Consider the following 21928-nt stretch of genomic DNA (forward strand, 5'->3'; position numbering starts at 1 on the left):
GATGTTGCTTCTCAAGTACAACCTCCTCTAACTGAGAAATAGACTATAGTGCTATTTGTTAGCATTTTAAAACCTCCTTATTATAAAAAGATGATAGGGAATGCAACGAAAAACTTTGCTAATATGGTAATTTCGAGAGAAATTATTGAGAGTGCCATCAAGAATGGCAAGCTAGAAGGAAATGAAGCATCTAGCAAAAGAGTCCCGAAGAAGAAAGAAACTGAAGCTCAGGCTATGAGCTTTGATAGATAGTAATTTGGAGGCTATCAACCTTACTCACCACCAGGATATCTGCCATGTTACCCTACTATAAATAACATTTTCCCTTACCCATACCAATCATTTGTACAATCACCATGCCTTCCAACATATCAAACCCCTTATAGGCCTCAAAATACAATGTACAGTCCTAACACTCAGCCTACCCCAAGACCCCAAGACCCCAAAATCGCCCAACTAACCTCATTGGTGGTTCACGGGAGCAACGAACTACCTGTGAAAAACCTGTGTTTGACTCGATTCTAATGACTTATACAGAATTATATAAGGAGCTTTACAATAGTCATTTGATTGCTCCAAGTAAATTGAAACCCCTTAAGCCACCTTACCCTAAGTGGTACGATCCCACAGCCCACTGTGACTACCATTATGGGATTATCGGTCACTCCACCAAAAATTGCACCATCCTGAAACATAAAGTGCAACAATTGATCAAGGATGAAATGATTTGCTTTGATACAAGAGGGGTGACTGCATCGAATGTTAGTGGCAATCCTTTGTCGAATCATAATGTGAATGCTATAAGTGAAGAGCAGAAGCGCCATGTGAAGAAAAGAGTGGCGATATTAAGACACCTCTCAGCCAACTGTTCGATATTTTACGAAGAGCTGACATGATACAATTAGTAAGTCCACATAGCTATCATGGAGCATATATAGTCGGTACTAGTTGTAAGTATCATAATGGGGTAATAAGCCATTCCATCGAAACCTGTGAGCAATTTCACCAAGAGGTACAAAAATTCTTAGATTTATATTAGATGAAGGTCTATGAAGAAAGAGAAGACTTAAAGAATGTTGAGGTGTCCATGACTGATAGGCCTGTAAAGCTGTTTCCAAAACCAGTGACAATTCAGTGTGGGAACAAACCGAAGTCAATCATAGACAAACTCATCCCTAGGCCAATAACTTTTAAAGTCCCTACACTTTTCCCGTACAAGGATGATAAAGCTGTACCCTGGACATATGGCTATGACACTGTAGTTCAGGAGCAAGAAGAAGATGTCTCTAAAGCCGACGTTTCTAATATAACTGGTGTAAGAGGCATTACCCGAAGTGAGAGGTGCTACACTCCAGAAATGTTAAAGAAGGCTAGAAAAGAGAAGGCTAAAGAAGGAGAAAGATGGAATAATCCTAAAGTAGAACCTGAAGAAGATTATCCGAAGCTAGTATCAGAAAGAAAAGTTTGTGAATTCCTGAAGCTGGTAAAACATAGTGAGTATTCAGTTGTGAAACAGTTGAATAAAATGCCAGCTTGAATCTCATTATTATCATTGTTGTTGAACTCAGAGCCACATCGAAACACCCTACTGAAAGTGTTGAATCAGGCATACGTGGCACATAATGTATTTGTTGAATATGTGAACCACTTGGCAGGAAATCTAGTCATGCCAAATCACATTTCATTCAGCAATGATGAGATTCCTTTGGAAGAAATAAAAAATGCTAAGGCTCTGCATATCATAGTCAAGTGCAAGAGCCATATCATAACTAAGGTTTTTATCGATAATGGCTCTGCTATCAATGTTATGCCTATGTCAACTTTGGCAAGGCTACCCATTGATTACTTTCATATGAAAGATAGTTAGATGATTGTGAGAGCCTTTGATGGGACCAGAAGAGAAGTCCTAGGGATATCAAAATGCCCTTACAAATTGGGTCATGCACTTTCAATGTAAAGTTTCAAGTGATGGATATCTCTCCATCTTATAGCTATCTATTAGGAAGGCCATGGATTTATATGGCAGGAGCTGTACCTTTTACTTTGCACCAAAAGATCAAGTTTAATGTAGAAGGTCAATTAGTAATGGTAGTCGGGGAGAAAGACATGCTAGTGACCCAACCATTGAATACTCCATATGTAGAGGCTACCGAAGAAGCATTAGAATGCTCCTATCGATCTTTTGAATTGGTTAATTCTATAGGTGAAGGATTTAAAAGTCAACCCTTTTCAAGGATAGTGATGAGCCAAGTCATCAACAAGGGTTGGTATCTAGGACTGGGGCTAAGCAAGCACTTGCAGAGAATAAAGAAACCCCCGATGGTGATAGACAATAGCGATAAGGTAGGCCTAGGCTATGGATAGCAGAATGGGAGGTCAAAAGAAGGCCATCAGGAAAGACAGTAAGACTAATGGCTATCTTGCACCTGTATGAATCTTTCAGACCTGGAGAATTCATGTACCCAGATACAAGAAAAAGCATGGAAGATGCTTTTGCTTAGTTAACCATTAATGCTATTGAAGATGAAGTGGGGCTTAATCAAGAGGAGTGGGTTCACCTTTGTTCACCAAATTATGAGCTGAATAATTGGAGTGCCATCAAGATGCCTGTGACTTTTGAGACTAATACAATGTAATTGTAACATCCCAATAGCTATTGCCCAAGGCATTGGGGTGATCTTTCTTGTTTGGGCCGTTTGTCTTTTATTATTTTTAATAAAAAATAGGAAGGATGCATTTTCATTCATTTCTTCTTGTGTCTTCATTATTTCCATCTTCCCAAGCACATCTTGCCAACATATCCCATTTCATTCAATTTCAGGTCTTTAAATGAACATGAAGATAATCATGATAACAATTAAGAGGTTAGCTTTGAGAATTCAATTAATACTGATGAACTTGACAATGAAGAGAATTCTGAAGAATATGTTATGCCTCTAGACCTAATGAGATTGATTGAACAAGAAAATAAGCCAATTGAGCCTCATTAGGAGATAGTTGACTTAGTGAATTTGAGAGATGAAGAGAATAAGAAAGAGGTCAGAATGGGTACTTCACTTTTATCAGGAGATAGGCAACGATTAGCAAACCTAATTCGAGAATTTATAGATATATTTACTTGGTCTTACTAGGATATGCCAAGGCTGAGCGCGGAGATAGTGGAGCACAGATTGCCTTTAAAACCAGAATGTAAGCCAGTTCAGTAGAAACTAAGACGGATGAAGCCCGAAATGCTACTAAAGATTAAAGAAAAGGTGAAGAAACAATTTGATGCAGGTTTTCTACAAGTAGCTAAGTATCCAGAGTGGGTAGCCAATATAGTCTCAATTTCTAAGAAGGATGGAAAGTTACGAATGTATGTAGACTATCAGGACTTGAATAAGGTTAGCCTAAAGGATAACTTTCCTCTGCCTCATATCGACACATTGGTAGATAATGAGGCTAAGCATTCGATTTTCTCTTTTATGGATGGTTTCTCAGGGTATAATCAGATAAAAATGGCTACAGATGATATGGAAAAGACTACTTTCGTGACCATGTGGGGAACCTTTTCTACAAAGTCATGCCTTTTGGGTTAAAGAATGCTGGGGCAACATATCAAAGGGCCATGGTAACACTCTTCCATGACATGATGCACAAAAAGATCGAGGTGTATGTAGACGATATGATTACAAAGTCTTGTGAGGATGAAGATCATGTCACCAGCCTCAGAAAGTTATTTGAAAGGTTGAAAAAATTTCAGCTCAAATTAAACCCAGCCAAATGCACCTTTAAGGTAAAGTCAGGGAAGTTGCTAGGCTTTGTGGTTAGTGAAAGAGGAATTAAAGTTGATCCAGATAGGATACGAGCCATTCAAAATTTGTCACCTCCTAGTACACCAAAAGAAGTTCGAGGCTTTTTGAGGAGATTGAATTACATTTATCGGTTTATCTCTCAGCTTACTTACAAATGTGATCTCATATTTAAGCTTTTCCGTAAGAATAATCCTGAGAAATGGAATAAAGAATGTCAAGAGGCATTTGATAAAATTAAGCAATACTTATCAAACCCTCCAGTATTGGTGCCACCTGTTCCAGGAAAACCTTTAATTTTATACTTAACTGTATGTGAAAATTCAATGGGATGTGTGCTGGGGCAGCAAGATGAGGCTAGCTGAAAGGAGAGAGCTATTTACTATCTGAGTAAAAAGTTCACGGAATATGAATCCAAGTATTTTTCATTAGAGAAAATGTGTTGTGCATTAGTGTGGACTGCCAAAAGACTCAAACAGTATATGCTCTATCATATTACGTGGCTCATAGCGAAATTGGATCCAATTAAGTATATCTTCGAGAAGCTTTCTTTGTCTAAAAGAATTGCTAGATGGTAAGTAATACTCTCAAAATACGATATTATATACGTGAGCCAAAAAGCAATAAAAAGGGGTGCTATAGCAAAATTTCTTATAATTCGTGCTACTGAAAAGTATGAGACAATGAAGTTGAAATTCCTTGATGAAGACTTGATGACTATTTCCTAACTAGAGGAAGGGAAGTATGGAGATGAGAGATTCAAAACTCATTCCATATCATAAGTATATTCTAGAGTTGACGAAACAATTTGAAGATATCTAGTTTGACCACTTATCTTGAGAAGAGAATTTGATTACTGATGCATTGGCTACTCTAGCTGCAATGATTCAAATTAATGATAATACTGACATTCAGCCCATCAAGCTAGATGTTAAGGATATACCAGCTTATTGCTCTACTGTAGAAAAAGAAAAAGATGGAAAACCCTAGTATTATGACATCCTACAATATATTAAAGATCAGCAGTACCTAGTTCAAGCAATAGAAAATGATAAAAGGGTCGTCCGAAGATTGGCTATGAGCTTTTTCCTAGATAGGGATATTCTGTACAAAAAAAGCCAGGATCAAGTATTATTGAGGTGCGTAAGTAAGACTAAAGCGAGAAAAATCATTGAAAAGGTGCATGATGGAATATGTGGGGCACATACCAATGGACATATGATGGCGAGACAGATCATGAGAGCAGGATATTACTGGTTGACGATAGAGAATGATTGCATTGACTATGCTTGTAAATGCCATAAATGCTAGATATATGCTGATAAGATCCATGCTCCGTCATCTGCTTTACATGTTATGGCACCACCATGGCCATTCTCAATGTAGGGCATGGATGTCATTGGCCCAATCACCCCAAAGGCTTCTAACGGGCATATATTCATTTTTGTGATGATAGATTACTTCACAAAATGGGTAGAGGCAGCATCATATGCAAGTGTGACACGATCTGTGGTTTGTAAATTCATAAAGAAAGAGATCATCTATAGATATGAGCTTTTGAAGAGAATTATTTTAGACAATGCCAAGAATCTAAATAGTAAGATGATGCAAGAAATATGTGCTCAATACAAGATCAAGCATCATAACTCGACACCATACCGTCCGAAAATGAATGAGGCAGTTGAGGCAGCCAATAAGAACATAAAAAGGATTTTGGAGAAGATGATCAAGACTTACAAAGATTGGCATTAGAAGTTACCATTCGCATTACATGCATATCGAACGTCAGTTCGCACCTCTACTAGGGCAACCCCATTTTCTTTAGTTTATGGGATGGAAGCTATACTACTAGTGGAAGTAGAGATCCCCTCCTTGAAGGTTCTAAAAGAAGTTGAGTTGAAAGAAGCTGAATGGATTCAAGAACGCTATGAACAGTTAAATTTCATAGAAGAAAAGAGATTGACTGCATTATGCTATGGTCAGCTATATCAAAGAAGAATGATGGGGGCTCATGATAAGAGGATTCAACCTCGTTGCTTTCGAAAAGGTGAGTTGGTCTTGAAGAGAATCCTTCCTATCCAACACAATAGTAGAGAAAAATGGATTCCGAATTAGGAAGGACCATATGTGGTGAGACGGACTTTTTCGGGTGAAGCGCTGATACTGACTGAGATGGATGGAAATGATTTACCTCATCCTATAAATTCTGATGCTGTGAAGAAATACTATGCTTAAAAAAATTTTTAAAAAAAAAATAATAAAAAGTGGAAAAAAAAAGTGAATGAAAAATGAGGACTCAAGGCGAAAACCCTAAAAGGGCGGTTTGAGTCATAGGGGGTTTGTCTAAGTTGAAAACCTGAAAAGGCAGCTTAGATAAGGAGAATACAACATCGAATTTGAAAATTCGCTAACATGGAGGCTAGCAAATTCGAAAGAGTTTTAAGTTGTTAAATATATCAGAGGGTTGGGTTTTCAGAAAAAAACTTTGAGATATGTTATCATGATTATCTGATTGTTCATTTTGGGCTTTATCCCCATACTTATCCTTGTAATTCTCCCTTGGCTGAAATTAGCCAACATTTTGCTAATAAGAGACATTCTATTTCATTCTTTGTGTCTTTTTTTTATGACTATTTCTTAACCATTCATATTTCTTTCTTCTTAATACCCCACCATAGAAGAAATGTGCAAATGCATTCTTACTTTTTAAGTTTGAAATAATGATTGATGAATGAATAACAACATGAAAGATTTTTACATTACATTGAATAAATCAAGAGTGATAAAGGCAGAATCGAGATGTTCAGTTCCTGATTAGGACATTGAATCTGGGAAGAGATTTCTTACAAGAAGAATGTGAGTGGAAGAGATGATTAAGAGCTATACTGGCTCGATCTTAGAAGAGCAATGTAATTGGATCTTTGAAGAATCAAAGGGCTTGATGCCTAAAAAAAGAGCTTGAGAAACTTAAGTACCATACATTGAATAGGAATTAATTGGCCAACATTTACATAGCATGCATTGAAATTCATATGCATTGCATAGCATATACTACTTTCAGGAAAGTATAGTGTATAAATTCAAGAAGCATGAGTGTTCCAACATCCCGCATAGAGAAGACAGATGTGAAGATATTTTCAAATTTGAGAAGAAACTTGTCAGGTAAATTCCTAATCCTTGAAATAGGATGTCTTTTGGTTCACGATTGATTTATAAGACCTTTGGGCATAATCTCCTGAAATTCCTTCAAACATAATTTGCAACTCCTTTGGACATGGTTGTTAAGGAGCAATTTACTTTTCAAAGTCGTGGTGCCTCTGTTTAGAGGAGTAATTTACTTTTGAAAGTCGTGGTGCCTCTATTTAGAGGAGCATTTTATTTTTTGAGTCGTTGAGCCTCTGATTAGAGGAGCCATTTATGTTTCTCAAAGTCGTTGAGCCTCTGCTTAGAGGAGCATTGATCAAAAAATAAAAAAAAAACAAAAAATAAAAAAATAAAAAATATCGAGTTGAGTCTTGATTGGGTGTCTACGTCTTTGCGCAATTTTTGTTTCACAGAAAATGTGCAAAGAGGGATAGCTGTAGACACCCAATTTAGTCCAAGCCCGGATCAATTGGGCCTGGTCCAAATGGGTAAGCCCTATTTTGCTTTGTATTTTATATTTTTATTGTTTTTATTTTATATTTTATGTATATATTTTCCTTTGTATCTTATGTATTTATTATTTATTTATTTATTAATATATATCTTTATTATTATTATTATTATTATTATTATTTTATTTTATTTTATATGTATTTTTATTTATCTAGTTGTATATTTATTATTATTTATTCATTTATATATTATAATTTATCTGTTATTATTATTATTTTTATTTATCTTGTAATATTTTTTATTTATCTTATTATTTTTTTTCTAATTATCTATTAATATTTTTTTTTATTTATCTGATTTTTTTTTATGGGGGGGGCTGAGATTAAATTCTTTTGAAGAATCCTAACGAGAATGGGGATTCAATTAGAATCTAGATTGGATTCAAAGATTGAATTCCCTTCCAAAAAGGAATAAGGATTGATCAGAAACTCTTCTGATCAATCCCTATAAATAGGTACTGGAACAGAACATAGAACATACAGAAAATAGAGAAAAACAGCCACTGGTTGAGAGAAAAAGGCATATAGAAGAGATTTAAAGGCTAAAAAGGGTTTAGAGGCGTTAGAATAGTTTTAGGAATAGGGAAAAATTTTTTGGAGATTTTTTTGCAAAATTTTTTTTTGGAAATTCTGGAAAATTTCCAGATTCCGGTGAATTTTTCGACGAACGTTGAATTTTCTGACGACAATTCCGGCCAAGTTTGAAGTTTTCGGCCAACTTCCCAGTTTCTGACAACATTTCCAGAAACCGATCAGTTTTTCGACGAACTTCCGACGAAAAACTCAGATTTCGATGAAAATTTCTAGAATCTGGTGAATATTCAACCAGAGTTCTTCGAGTGTTCTAGAGAGAGGGGAGAGAAAATGAAGGAGGAGGTTCGGTCTGCTGAAAAAACGAAAGAATTAGCCTTATATACCCTCCCAAAACGACGTCGTTTTTGCGTTAAATAACCCAGAGGATCCGCGTATTTTGCCAAGATCCGACCTAACCCGAGCGTCGACTCGCTTTTCGACCCGCGCGTGATCTGCGTCCCACAGCCGTTAGCTGAGCCGAGCTGACATTCCGAGCTGCGTTCTCCGAGCTATTTTTCTTCTTTAAGCCGAGCCATTAGCCGAGCCGCTCCAGTTTTTTTATTTATTTATTTATTATTATTAGATTAGGTTTATTTAATATTCTTTAATCTTTATTTTATTTTTATTTTTGTTTTACTTTTCTTTATTTTTTGTTATTTTTTTATTTTCGCTTTTATTTTGTTTTATTATTTTATTTTCTTTAAATAAAATCCAAAAAAAATATTTTTGGGGAAAAGTTGAAAGTATCAATTTTCCTTAAAAATAAATTTTCAAAAAAGGTTTTTTGAGGAAAAGTTGAAAGTATCAATTTTCCTTAAAAATAAACTTTCAAAAAAGGTTTTTCCTATTTTCCTTAAAAATAAACTTTCAAAAAAGGTTTTTGAGGAAAAGTTGAAAGTATCAATTTTTCTTAAAAATAAATTTTTAAAACGGTTTTTGAGGAAAAGTTAAAAGTATCAATTTTTCTCGAAATTAAAGTTTCCAAAAAATATTTTTGGAAAAAAGTTGAAAGTATCAATTTTCCTTAAAAATAAATTTTTAAAATGGTTTTTGAGGAAAAGTTGAAAATATCAATTTTTCTTAAAAATAAAATTTTAAAACGATTTTTGAGGAAAAGTTGAAAGTATCAATTTTCCCTAAAAATAAATTTTCAAAAAAGGGTTTTTGAGAAAAAGTTGAAAGTATCAATTTTTCTCAAAATTAAAGTTTCAAAAGATATTTTGGAGAAAAGTTGAAAGTATCAATTTTCCTTGAGATTAAAATTTCTAAAAAATATTTTGGGGAAAGTTGAAAGTATCAATTTTTCCTGCACAAAAACTATCATTCTTTTCTTCCTTTTTAATTTTTTTATGTTAAATAATTCGACGATAGAGCCTCTGCAAGTGAAACAGTAGTTTTCTTGCATACTCCTGAGGTGAGGGAATTTTTTTAATTTTATGCTAAAAGTATTAGAGTCAATTGCGAATAATTTCCAATAATTAATTACTTGGTAAAATTTTAAGGCTCATTGAATAACACAAATTTAAGCTGGTACCATCTTTTGATGGGCGTTGTGAGGGTGCTATAACCTTCCTCACACGTAACCGAACTTCCGAACTCTGTTCTGGTTAGTAGACCTGAACCTATTCTTTTAGAGACCCTTAAACTTAGGTGTTCCCTGAAAGGACAAATTCCTTAGGTGGCCAATCGCACCTAGATAAAAAAGATTGGTGGCGACTCCTTTAAGTCAATATCTAGCGATAGATCCCCGGATCTAGATGTTATGACACTATAAAAGCCAAAAAAAATTTTCCTTTCCATTTTTTTTCTTCTTCTTGTCTCTCTACCTCTCCCTTTCTGAGAACTTCTCTCTCTAGACTGGTCGGCTGATCACCAGTTGTTGTACCGACTGTTGTTGGTGGTCGTCGGTCAGTTGTCGAAAAAATACAAAAAGCACCAAAACATTCCCCTCAACCTCCTCTCTCTAGATCCGACCTCTTTTTCACCGAAAATAGCTTTGATCGGCATAGATCGAGGTTTAAAGGTTTTGGTCTCCCTTTTTTTTTATATGAACTAAAATTGACTATTTTTTGTTTTTTGCAAGTCTCGCTTAGAGCTGGGTTCCTTGCTGATTCGGCAAGGATTGTGATTTTTGTTTGCATGATTTTTCTTTTGGCAGAAAGAAATTTTTTTTCCTTTTTGATTCTAGAAACTTTTTTTTTTGCAAGGTCCCCTTCCCTCTTCGTCCTCTTTGTATGACACGGAGCATTGCTCTATTTATAGAGCAAAAGAGCAGACCAAAATTCCAAAAAATCTGGGATTTTGGTGGCCTAGGATTAGGGCGGCCACCAGCTGTCAGAACAGCTGCCGATGACTGTCAGAGCTGCTAACAGTGCTGCTGCAGATGGCTATCAGAACCGCTGGCAGTGCAGCTACCAACAGCTGACAAAAAAGCTGGCATAAAAAAAAAAGAAAGAAAAAGAAAAAAGAAAAAAAATAATAAATAAAGTGGTGTCTACACTTCCAGGGAAATTATTCTGTGACAAGCCAAGCCCGGTGAGGTTGGAAAGGTTGCAAACCTCTCCAGGAATAGAACCACGTAGATGGTTATAAAAGAAAAAGATGCAGGAAACTGAACTCAACCTCCCTATTTCTTGTAGAATGTAACCATTGATCTCATTATTTGATAAGGAAATCAACTCAAGACTTTTCAATAAGCCAATTTCGGATAGAATATTCCCAGAAAAAAGTATTTTACGACAAGTGAAGGTAGGTGAGCTTAGAAAGGTTCCCAATACAAATAAATTCTATGGTCTATGTATATCTATATAAAATAATAATTAAATTATTAAATGAAGATACCAGTGCTGTAAATTATAAATCGAAAGTCAAATCAATATATAAAATAATAACTCTTAAATATGTGTAAAATTTTTTTTTCATTTAATTTGTTTCAAGCCAATCTTTTAGCCAATATGGAATCTTATCCAATTCTTTTGCCCACCCATTTTTAACGTGTTCATGGTACCAATTAAATTATAAGTCATACTATAAGCAAGAATTGTCAACATTATGGTGCAATAAAAAAGACTTAAATGAATTAAATAAAATTTTGTAAGCGAAACTTTAAAATCATATACATTTGAATCTCAATTTTTAAAATTTAATATTTATTTTATTTTTATTAGGATTAAAAATTAAAATTTTCATCGAATTTGGATAAGATTAATATCTTTAGTGTAATGAGAATAATTTAGAGTCTATTTAATGGGTAATAAGATTGATTTAGGTAAAATTAAAAATAGCAATGAAATTGGATACTATATTTATTATATTAAAATCAATTGTGAATATAAGTATTTCGATGCAAATGAATCATTGAAGTGAGTTGAATTATAATTAGAAAAGAAATAATTATTAAAAAATTAGATTAAAATTTGCATATAATAAAAAATTTAAATTATTTAACATTTATAAAATTAATAAATAATTGAAAATTCATTAAATTATTTTAATATCAAATAATAATTTTATTGATAAATAATTGAAGACTAATAAAAATAATAATATATCAAATGATAGTTTTCTTTATTTTTTATTGATGATGTAGTTATCTATTTTTAGTTAAAATACTAAGATAATATAATACAACACTAAATTTTTTGTTTAGTTTATAATAAAATATTTAGTTATTAATTTTTTTATATAACATTAAAATTTATAAAATAATAATTTTTAATTCATAATATAATAATAATTTTATTTATTTATAAGTTTATTATAAAATAAAATTTTTCATTCTATTAAATTAAAAAATTACTTCATAATTTATTGATTAAATTAAAAGGAAAAGCAAAAATATCGATCACCACCATACCCTTTGCGCCTTTCCTATCAGTTGAGTTTAAGTCTTACATTGAAGCCACGTAAATATAACCAGATCGTGCCTTGGTGATCCAAAGGACAAAGTACAATGACACCAATTCATTTTAAATGAGGTTTTAGATGAAATTTTGTAGGTAAAATTTGTGAGGTTTTTATTAAAAATATTAAAAAAAAAATTTATATAAAAAATTAAATTGATGCATTAAAAAAATTATGTTACATAAATTAAATTGAGCATCTAAAATAAAAGCATAAAAGCATAAAATTAAAAAAGAAATTATAAGGCATCTGATTTAACAATAATTGACCTTAAATAAAGAGTTTTTTCATAATAAAATAAATTATTATATTGTGTGATATCAATAAATACAACGAAAGCAACTAGATACAAAAATATATAGTATGAATTGTATGACGTATAATTTTATAACAATATTGGCTAGAATTTTATAAACTATAACAATAATATGATTTATAATTGATTTAATGACATATAACATTATTATCAATTTCAACAAATGCAAAAAGATACATAACTAGTTGTTGCTAATGAAAAGCCAAAACAAAGTGCAACCTTACCATTACAGATTTATTGAGTGTTGAGCTAACAAAATTCTAGGTAACTAATCCTAATGTTATTCACCGTAAATTCAATATAAGTTATCTTTGACGTTTATGTGATCTGTTCTGATTTTAAATGAAAAATCTTTCTTCATAATAGATTTTTTAGTACCAAAAAAAATCGATGTTAGATTTAATTAATGGATAAAAAATTTAAGGGGAAAAAAAAGAAAAGATTAAAAATATGTAAATATGTTATTTTTTAAATATGTGTTTGATAACAAATTTTGAAAAATAGATAAAAATTTATATGTTTTATTTATTATTTGATAAATATATTCTTTAATTTGTAAGCTAAATTGAGATGTAATATGAAGTAAAAAAGTTAGAGTTGAATTTATTTTATATAAGATTCTTATATGGAGTTTTGATTCTTATATTATTTTATTTAGTATCTTTGAATCAAGTTATTTGATAATTAAAATGAGATTATAACTTTAAAATTCATATTGATTTTTAAAATATAAATAAATAGATTGAAAATTTTTAATCAAATTGTTAATTTTTACACTGACTAATTATTAGTTCCACCAACAAATATTTTTCCATGTTTATACCACAGGAAGGTATGATATTAATTTTTTTTCGGCCATAATCGTTTGCAGACCCGAGAATTGGTTTAGGACTTGAGATTTTCAAGTGGCAAACTAGGTGCTGATAACCATACTTTACTGAGAATATTATGCCACTGGGCAGATTCAGAGGCATCCCAATTTGTCAGGAAGCAGTATAAGTTACCCAAGCCTTCTGCCTAGGCTGATACTTGCATCGAGTAGTCGACTCAAGTAGAAGTGTATGTGTAATTGATTCACATTTGACATGTCTATTTGAGATGGAAGCCATAACCTGAATGCTCCACGGCCAAGTAGAAGTGTTTTGAGCTAAACCTGTTTGCTTCATGAACTGCCATTGATTAGTCCTAACTTTTGGTTTATCTCATTAGAATTTATTGTAAAATTTTTTTCCAGAAGTAATTAATATAGTTTACTTAATGAACTAGTAAATACATCCTATCCAAAAAAAGAAAAAAACTAAATACGCATTCCTACTACATATTCCATGTTAATATGATAACTTATGGTTTATTTCCATTTTTTAAACTTTTGAATTTTAATTAAAATTCTCAAAGTTTTTGGTATAGTGGTTATTGTGTCTCTATTATGATGGAAGATGGGGTGAACCAGGTTTACAACCCCACACTCTTCTCTTTCTTCCATCGTGCTTGTTCCCAAAAAAAGGGATTACTTTGAATTTTAATTAGCAAGTGCCAAATATATATATATATATATATATATATCAAAAAAAGCTTTAAAAAGCAAGTGGGAAGGATAACGACCATACATGGATTCCAATGGTTCATGGGGCAATGATGGTTCTACCAAATGTGATTCATATATTTTCACTGGAAAAAACAAGTGTTATAATGATAATAGTTAGCAAGTTGAACTTATCCATAAAAATAGAATACTGTCCATTTATTTAAGTCTTTATGTATTATATATTAAGAAAAAAATACCAGCGTTACACGGTGTGATTTATGATTATTAAAAGATGTAATTTTTTTCAGTTGGTATTAAAGAATATTTTTAATGTTTGTGCAATATTCATTTTTTTCTTATAGTTGAAGTATATATTCATATACGATAATTTGTGAGACACAAAAAGGAAAATAAAGAGACATAGCAATATGACTATTACTATTGTAGGATGTAATTCCAGTCGAATTGAGTTGATGAATTGTCAGGTTTTAATTCAATTAGACTAAAAATTTTGAGATTCAAATTTTGATTCAAGTTCAATCAAATTTATCTGTTATTATTCATATTTTAACACAATTCGTAATTTAAACTAGTATCCATTTGTAGTTTAAAAGATATGATTTTCAATAGGATTTTGTTTGACCGGCTTGTATTGAATAAGATCATAGAAAGTTTTTGGCTGTTCATGAAGGAAATGCCATAGTTTTCCTTTGGTACTATCTGTTTATTATTGCTTTATTTTGATTCTGGGTTTGCTGCTATCCATATTCGTGGAATTGAGCATTGCTGATCATGTGAAATGGGCATTGTAGGTTATATTTCATTACAATCTGGTAAATTTTTAATTAGTTAAAAACTCATCTTTATATCTTTTCTGTTTGGATTGTTGAAATTTGGTTTTAACATAATTGATATTGGGATAAGTCTAAATCGATTTTTGAGTTCTTCAAGATAGATATACTGTTTCCCATACTCTAAGGACATTCGGATGTAGTTGTTACTGCTTTCTTAGGAAGTAGTTGACAGTAAGAGTGTTGGATGTTGAACTATTCTAGTTGTTGTAAATTCGATTGGACAAAGATGTTGAATTGTAGAGCTTACTTATGATGTTAGCTTTGTATAACTTGGTTCGGTTAAGTTGGTTCTTGGGTTTTTAAGTTTTTAAAACTGAATTGAATCGACCAACTGAACAATTGCTCACCCCTAGTCAAGTCTAGCTTTCCATTTCAGAAGGGTTTATGTTTCAATGGATGGAGCAGTAGCTAAAGAAGTAGTTTGAAAGGATACCAATTACCAAGGGAAAGACTAGTGTAGATTGAAGCAATGCAAGAATGAGAAAGAAGAAAAGATGATTCCATTATTGGATTGATCGAAAAAGCTTTGTTGCACAAAATTACCTTTGGCTTGCTATGCTTTAGTTAATTGTTTATAGAATCCATTTTATTTCTCATGTTTTAGTACTTCTGCTTCTAAGATCCTACTTTGTTTCTCAATCAAACCCCTTTCTATGTTTAGTTAATTCAATTTGGATAGCAATCAATAAATAAAATTTTAATAATTTTTCTAAAGAACATTAATATTTTCATCTTACAATAATAATAATTATAATAACAAATAACCTTAAATCTGTTTAGATATGGACATGATCCAATCAAATTTGATTAGAAAAAAAATTAACAATCTAAATTTGCTCAACTCAAATTCGAAATTGTTTAAACTTGAATTAATATGAATTTGAAATGATTCGAGCTCAAATAACTCGAAAATTGATTGAAAATTATTATTTAAAAATAAATCAATTTTAAAACATAATAATTTAAACTCAAAATAATCCAAATCCAATAGTCTTAATTTCAAATAATTCGAATAATCTGTACCCACAACCATCTAAAATTTCTGTTACTCTAATAATTCAATATAAACTAAAATAACACAAAAAATTGCCACCACTATATCTATAAATCTTTTCCAAAAATTATTTGTACAACTAAATTCAATATTTCAAAAAATGTCCATTTTGATGTGTAATTAATTAATGTAGAGATAATTGGCAACACTCCGAGAATTTTGAGTAAAATGTATTCATCATCGATTGCCATAAGATTTTATACAATTATATCAAAGCAAGATTGTTTATTTTATTATCTCCTCATTTTAAATACTGTAAAGAAGTTTGCAAAATTTCTAAAAATCCCACTAACAATGCAATCATCATGGAAAACATGCCTGCGAGGCATCAAGGCAACTTCGTCTCCAACCAAGAACTCCTCCAAACAAATGGTACATTGTTTCTTGGAACTCAAATGGTAAAAGACTATCTTATCGTATCACCAAATTTTAATTTTTTTCAAAATTTGAATAGAAGACTAACTAGCAGGCTTGATATTCAATGTCATCAATGACTCGTCAATCACATGAATTTTTCATATAAGCCTCCATCCTTCTATTCTATTCAATTAAATCCTTAAAATATTTATTTTTGTCTAATTAAATCTGAGTATAGTTTTGTTTCATTAAGCTCTTTTTCTTAGATGAAAATTGCACAAAATAATATTATTTCTTGTCAAATCAACATATATGCCATATTTCTTTTTATGATGCCAACATCTACATAGCATATATTTGAAAATAAAAAAGCCCTTTAGATGCTAACATGGCCTATTATATGAGCCATTTGTTACATATTATGTAAATGACAGTTCAATTTAAATTTTTAAATTTTTGCAACGTGGAAATTGATTTAACAAAAATAATTATTACCTTATGATATGGTAAAAATAATGAATTTTAGTGGTTTTCATGTAAAATAAGACTTAATTAAATAAGAATAATGTTTTATGCTTCCAATTGGATAAAAATAAAAATAAAAATTTATTTGAGAAATTTGAGAAAAGTACAACATTTTAGCATTTTAGTAAAAAAAGTACAAGTTAAAAGTATAAATTTCAAAATCATCACTCAAATCCGTTTCAATTATATTCAATACCATAACAATTAAATTTTGAATGATTTAACAGGTAGTGAATGGTGAAAGGTTATAAAGATGAAATTGTGAAAAATAATGTGTATAAGAATAAATGGCAAGTAAATAATAAAATCAAAAAGTCATTGTGTGGAGTTGTGTTTATTGTAATTTGGTGTGCTCACCAATTGTATTCTTTGTTTGTTCAAACAAATAAAGAAGTGATATTGGAATTGCTGTAGCATTCCAAAGCAAAAGTATTGTAGCAAATCGGTACTATAGTAGAATATTACAATTGATACTAAAAGTCGAAATTCTAAGTCTTGCCATTAGTTACTTTTCAAAAATAGAAAATCTTGAACATACAAATTAAGTGCTTCAACATAGCTCTTCTATATCATAGGCTTAAACACAGTTGTTCTATATCACAGCCGATTCACTACAAAAGCTTTATTACTAGAGTGCTTAAACATTTCAATACAAAGAAGAGAAAAAGAAATAGACTGAAAGCCAATACACGTGCTTAGAATTATTATTCAAATTTTTAGCACCCTAATATTAGCCACTACAGACTTCATGATCCCACAATTCTTCCAATTTTATGATTGAGAAAGGAGTAGGCAATGGAAGCGATTGACAGGTAAGGGCTTGAGCAACTCGTCGCATGGTTGGCCGAAGTTGGGGATTACCATTCAAGCATGCAAATGCTAGCTTTGTAGTAGAGATAACATCCTTTGCAACTTGCCTCACCGGAGGTGAGAGTCGTTGGTCTATCACATCTTTAAGTAAAATCAGTTGGTTGTCATTTGGTATCGATATTGATGCTGATGCCGGTGCCGATGACAACAATGGCAAATATGAAATCAAATCAGCAGGATACCTCCCCATAAGTATTTCCATTGTTAGCACCCCAAAACTGTAAACATCACATCTCTCGTCTACTTTCATTGTATAAGCCAACTCTGCTTAAAGAAATATTTCTAATCAATGTGCTCTATTAAGCAATATATATATCTAATCAAATACACTATTATGTAAGAATATTGAGAAGATTATAAAATAATGTTGAAAAGAAATTATGAATGTTTAGAAGATTATATGAAAATTGAAATTTAGAGGTTTAAAAAAGAATTTATATTTAGTTTATCAGTTTGATATATTAAATATTGAAAAATTAAGTGTTAAACTTCAAAGATTAATTACACATTTGATACTTGAATTAGAGTAAAATTCTTTGAAACTTAAATTTGAAAAGTTACAATATTAAGTGTTAAACTTCAAAAATTAATTACGCATTTGATACTTGAATTAGAGTAAAATTCTTTGATACTTAAATTTGAAAAGTTATAATCTTAATACTACTTGTACTTTGTTTTAATGCATCAATTTGCACACAAAACTAACACTTTTAATTGAATGATGACATGTTTAAAGCATCTTAAAAAATGAGATATTAATAAATACCTGGAGCAATGTACCCGAAAGTACCAACAAGTGAGGTCCAATTGGAAGAGTCGGGCTTTAAAAGCCTGGCTGTGCCAAAATCTGAAACATGAGCCCCATAGTCCAAATCCAGAAGAACATTGTTGCTGGAAATGTCTCTTGCTGGAAATGTCTCGATGAATTATAGGTGGTGAATGGTCATGATGCATATAAGACAAGGCATTGGCCACTCCTTTTACAACATTTAGCCTCTTCTCCCAATCCAACTCCATTGCCTCGTCCTTGTTGCTTAACACCATTCTTAAACTTCCCCTTTCTACAAACTCATAAACCAAAAATGAGTTCTTTGGATGTGAACAAAAGCCATACAGCTTCACAATGTTACGATGCCTTATTTCTGATAAAGCATGAATCTCGCTTTCGAAGGCTTTCAAGTTGTTCGAAGTCATGCTATCTTCAGATTGGTGAAGTTTCTTCACAGCAACCACCTCACCAATGGGTAGCGCAGCTTTATAAACAGTTCCATAGCCTCCTGAACCAATGCAATTGCTGGAGCTGAAATCTTCAGTGGCTTCAATAATGTTCTCGTAGAGTATTCTTCCATTATATCCCCACAATGTGAAAACTTCTCCAAGTTGTGCCTCTGTTGACTCAGATTTTCTGGTTCGGTTCTTTTGGCAAAGAATAAGGATACTTCCAAGCGTGATAAAGAGAAAAAGAAGACCAAAGAATGGAATCACAATGAAAATGATGACTTTGGTGCTTTTTCTATGACCGTTGCTAGCAGCAGCGACGGCACAAGGCATTAGTCCAGTGGCATTACCACATAGGCCTTTATTGTTTCTTAAGGCATCAAATGAAGCCTCATGAAATGCCTTAATGTTAGGAATAGGGCCTTCTAATTGATTGTAAGATATATTCACAACTGTCAAGCTTTTCAAATCATTAAAAGAATTTGGGATGGAACCATTAAGCATATTGTGAGAAAGGTCCAATATTTCCAAGGAATGTAATTTTGCAAGCTGTTGTGGTATCTCCCCAATAAGTAAGTTCTGACTTAAATCTAGATTTTGAAGACCATTTATATAGCTTATTGAAAATGGAATGCTTTCTCCAAGTTTATTCTTGCTCAAATTCAGGTCCAATAACTTTGAGCAGTCTCCAAGTTGATTAGGAATCGGTCCACTCAAATTATTTGATGCCAAGTTAAGATGTTGTAGATTTGAAAGAACTCCAATCTCTGGTGGAATTTTGCTTGAAAGTTGGTTACCACTTAGCAGAAGACGGAACATCATTGTCAATGCTCCTAATTCCTTGGGAATCTCACCAACAAGCTGATTTGAAGAGAGATCGAGCTCCTGTAACTGAGTTGCGTGTTGCAACTCTAGTGGGATCTTTCCAGAAATGTTGTTATTGGAGATTTGTAGGCTTGTTAGATTATGACATTGCCCCCATTTTGGAGAGAGTTCACCATAAAATCTGTTGTGGCTTAATGAAATGTAATTCAAATTCGGATACACAGCAAAAGCTTCTGATATATTTCCTGTAAAGTTGTTTCCTTCAAGCCTAACTCTGTATAAACTTTTGCAAGTTTTCAAAGTTGGTGGGATATGACCCATCAAATTGTTGTTGAAAGCCGTAAGCCTTGCGAGTTGTGTACCCTTGCATAAATTTTTGGGTAATGGACCACTGAGATGGTTATCTGCTAATTGTAATGATTGCAAATGAGTAAGATTGCCGAGCGTCGAAGGAATTGGCCCTGATAAATGATTATAGCTAACATGTATCCTCATAAGCTTCGACATGTTTCCTATGGAAGCAGGGATTGAACCAGAGAAATTATTTTGACTCAACACAAAGTAAGTGAGAGATTTAAGCATCCCTATCTCTTGAGGTATCGACCCAGAAAACATATTTTGATTGAGGTTGAGAGTGGATAAGCTAGTCAAGTTTCCTGTTGAAGCAGGGATTGAACCAGAGAAATTATTTTCATCCAACTTAAAGTCAGTGAGAGATTTAAGCATCCCTATCTCTTTAGGTATCAACCCAGAAAACATATTTTGATCGAGGTGGAGAATGGATAAGCTAGTCAAGTTTCCTATTGAAGCAGGGATTGAACCAGAGAAATTATTTTCACACAACTCAAAGTCAGTGAGAGATTTAAGCATCCCTATCTCTTTAGGTATCGACCCAGAAAACATATTATGATGAAGGTAGAGAGTGGATAAACTGGTCAAGTTTTTTATGAAAGCAGGGATTGAACCAGAGAAATTATTATGACTCAACTGAAGGTTAGTGAGAGATTTAAGCATCCCTATCTCTTGAGGTATTGACCCAGAAAACATATTATGATGAAGGTAAAGAATGGATAAACGGGTCAAGTTTTTTATGAAAGCAGGGATTGAACCAGAGAAATTATTATGACTCAACTGAAGGTTAGTGAGAGATTTAAGCATCCCTATCCCTTGAGGTATTGACCCAGAAAACATATTATGATGAAGGTAAAGAATGGATAAACTGGTCAAGTTTTTTATGAAAGCAGGGATTGAACCAGAGAAATTATTATGACTCAACTCAAAGTCAGTGAGAGATTTAAGCATCCCTATTTCTTGAGGTATCGATCCACAAAACATATTTTGATAGAGGTGGAGAACAGATAAGTAGGTCAAGTTTCCTATGGAAGCAGGGATAGAACCACGTAGATAGTTATCAAAGAAATAAATCTCGGAAACTGAACTCAGCCTCCCTATCTCTGATGGAATGGAACCACTGATCTCATTACTTGCTAAGGAAATCAACTCAAGACCTTTCAATAAGCAAATTTCGTATGGAATATTCCCCGAAAAGTTATTGTATGACAAGTCAAGGAAGGTGAGCTCGGAAAGGTTCCCAATGTGTGAGGGAATGGGCCCAAACAGTGAGTTGTTGCGAAGGTTAAGCCTCATCAGGTTAGGGAAGAAAAGAAAGCTAAGACTATGAAGTGTACCTTTCAACCCATAATCTGGAAAGCTTAGATTGGTGATGCTTTCAGCCTTGTCGCACGTAATTCCAACCCAACTGCAATGGGTGTCTCCAACCCACAAAGAAGAGAGCAAAGTTTGGGTGTTGTTGTCAAGGCTAGCTTTCCATTTTAGAAGCGCTTCCGGTTCTTTACCTCTTGTAAGTGCAGCAATGGAGGATGAAGAAGCAAAAACAGAGGAAGAGTGAAGCAGGACAAGTATGAGCAAGAGCATGACTTTGAATGGTATTAAGAAAGATGACATGATTTGGATAGCTCAAAAAGGATCTTTTGTTAATTGTTCTAAATTACATTGGCTACTATGGTCAGGTATTTATGCAAAATACAAGAGCATTTTAGTACGAAATATCAAGTGGAAAAATATAACTTCAAAACTAACGGGTCTTTTACGTTTAAATTAATTTTGTTAGACGATGACTATTGGTCTTTTACGTTTAAAGGACAATTTTAGCTTTAGTTTGCACTTATTATTAATCAAATATTAAAAAAAATCATGGTAATTATTTTAAATGAAAATTATATCTTATACATCAATCAAATTTTAAATTCTATACATGAGTTTATAAGATTACTACAAACAATTAAATCATAAATAAAAAATTAACTATGTAAAGAAATTAATGAATTAAATATTTTATACAAAAATTTTTAATTTTAAGAATAAAATTAAAAAAATTGACATGTTTTTTTAAGAATATATCTATAAAAATTAATGAATTGATTAATTATTATACAAACAT

The 21928-nt window shown here is 32.4% G+C and overlaps 1 pseudogene; it reads right to left on the minus strand.

Moving 5' to 3' along the window:
- Positions 1 to 17105: 17105 nt before the first annotated feature.
- LOC111284148 (uncharacterized) lies at positions 17106 to 21402 on the minus strand (annotated as a pseudogene).
- Between the last annotated feature and the right edge of the window lie 526 nt (positions 21403 to 21928).

The sequence above is a fragment of the Durio zibethinus genome, chromosome 19 (genome assembly GCF_047325235.1).
Source record: "Durio zibethinus cultivar Kanyao isolate XHJ-2024 chromosome 19, ASM4732523v1, whole genome shotgun sequence".
In the NCBI taxonomy this organism is placed as follows: domain Eukaryota; kingdom Viridiplantae; phylum Streptophyta; class Magnoliopsida; order Malvales; family Malvaceae; genus Durio; species Durio zibethinus.